Source organism: Salvia miltiorrhiza, chromosome 6 (assembly GCF_028751815.1).
Source record: "Salvia miltiorrhiza cultivar Shanhuang (shh) chromosome 6, IMPLAD_Smil_shh, whole genome shotgun sequence".
NCBI classification, from domain to species: Eukaryota; Viridiplantae; Streptophyta; class Magnoliopsida; order Lamiales; family Lamiaceae; genus Salvia; species Salvia miltiorrhiza.
The window spans coordinates 25,904,218-25,906,304 of NC_080392.1; the positions used below are offsets into that span (position 1 = coordinate 25,904,218).

The 2,087-nt window shown below is 45.7% G+C and overlaps 1 long non-coding RNA gene across 1 annotated transcript; it reads right to left on the reverse strand.

The window, feature by feature from the left end:
• Positions 1-449: 449 nt before the first annotated feature.
• On the reverse strand, positions 450-1,326 carry LOC130990961 (uncharacterized). The gene is made up of 2 exons (XR_009090997.1): positions 1,055-1,326; positions 450-597 (listed from the first exon to the last, which is right to left on the reverse strand). It is a non-coding gene; the product is annotated as an uncharacterized LOC130990961 (long non-coding RNA).
• Between the last annotated feature and the right edge of the window lie 761 nt (positions 1,327-2,087).

Here is a 2,087-nt window from a genome sequence, read left to right on the forward strand (position 1 = left end):
TAAAAAAAGGGGCCCAGCCAATTGACTACTGTCCATAACCAAAGATGTGAAGGCACAATGAAAATCCTTGAACCTATGAGCGATGACTGTGCCCAAACTTAACGAGATTGTGCCCAGCCAGGTTATCTTTACTTTTGATGTTTTCCTTTGTTTCGTTTCAATTTCTACTTTCCAGGCACAACCTTCTGTCCCCAACGCTCTGACCATAGTGATACCAGTGTAACTGTGATCGTGACAAGAGAGAAGAATACAACAACTCCTCGTCGATCAACCCTATACTTACCGCTAGCGGAACCCAGCTGTGGGCATAGAAAAATTATAAATGTATTTGCACGGAGAGTTCCACCGCACAAATTACACACAATCATCCACAGCAGACATCAAAGAAGGTAGTCTTTCTTTTCAATACAGTTAACTTTATATGATAAATGCAGCAACCAAGAATAGTGATGAATAATAACTATAATCACATATCCAATTCTGACTTCATAAACACAGTCCCAATTTCTTAATAACAATAAAGAAACGGATTTATCACATATAAAAATTGGATCTTGAGCAGTAGCCACTCCGAGAGACACCCTGAATCATGGACTCCTGAAATAGAAAAATTAGGGATTTATTAGTTTGAGGTATTAGAACTGAAATAGGTTATTGAAATAGAAAATAAAGAAAAAGAGAAAAGAAGAAGGAAAATAATTAGAACGGGGGAAGGGATGGCAACAACAACAGCAACTGCGAGCCACCGCGGTGGAGGCGCGACCGGCGACAGCGACCGCTGGCACTGCCCACGCCACGGCGGTCCGCGGTGGCCGCCAGTAGCAGAGAGAGAGAGAGAGAGAGAGGTAGTTTGAGCGAGGGAGAGAAACAGAGAGTAAGACAAAGATAGAGAGACACGGACATGAGAGAAAGTAGAGCGAGATAGAGGCTGGGAGAGAAGAGCATAGCAGCGGCGACCGCCGGCGCTGCATGCGCCGCCGCGGCTCGCAGCGGCCCGCAGCGGCCGCCGCAAGCAAATGGGCAGAGAGAAAAAGAGGGAGAAAGAGAAGCTTACCTGAGATGGAGTAGGTGGCAGTGCGATGGGGACAATGGTGGCGGCGAAACTCACCGGATGACAAGAGTGGAAGGGGGGAAAATTAGAAACCCTAGGTTGATTTTGAATTAAAAATTGGGGGAAAATGAAGGAAATGAAGAAAAATATGAGAGTGGCACCGACCTCGCCGCGTCGGAGGCACCGAGGATCGGCGACATCGCCGGGCGAGAGGGAGAGCGAGAGTGAGAGACGCATGTGAGAGAATAGAGAGAAATGGAGTCTGCGTAAAAAAAAGAAAGAAGAATAAGAGAGATGTTGACTTTAGTATATTCTAGACTTAAGTTTTATTTTAGTTTTTAATTTATTTTGATTAATTGGGCTTTGAGAATTTCATATTGAGTTTAAATAATATTTGGGCTTATTAATATCAATGGGATTAGCAATAATAAATCGTGTTGGACCTTGGGAGTACATAAGATGATGTTGTTAATTTATTAAGTTGGGCCCTTAATTTATTTAGGGAAAAGGTGCAGATACACCCTTATAGTAGTAACCCCTATAGCGTATAACTCCCCATAATCAATATGTGTGGAAATAGGCCCCGAAGTCTTAAAAGTCGCTCAATTACACTCTTTTAACTAAAAGACGTTTTTCTTTTGTTAGTCAACCTTTTTTTTTATTTTTTAATTAAAATGTGGGACCCATGCTGTTGCAGCAACGGCCGCCGGCGATACCACGCCGCCGTCGCGTGCCTTTCTCAGAACTCCGCCCGGCCCCCTCTGTATGCTCCGGCGGTGACAAGGCTACAAGTCACGCCTCCACATATAACCCCGACACCCCAGACACCACCTTTCATCCTTGATATTCCGGCGATTGCAGCCGCAAGGCCACCATCGCCGTACCCGATTCATGACGACTGCGCCACCACCACGACCCTAAAATCCCTCGCTGAGAATCTGACGACACCACGGCGGATCTCTCTCTCTCTTGATCTCCGACGAAGTGGCAGCGACAAGCCATCACTCCGCCTCACATCTCTCACCCTCTGTCTCCG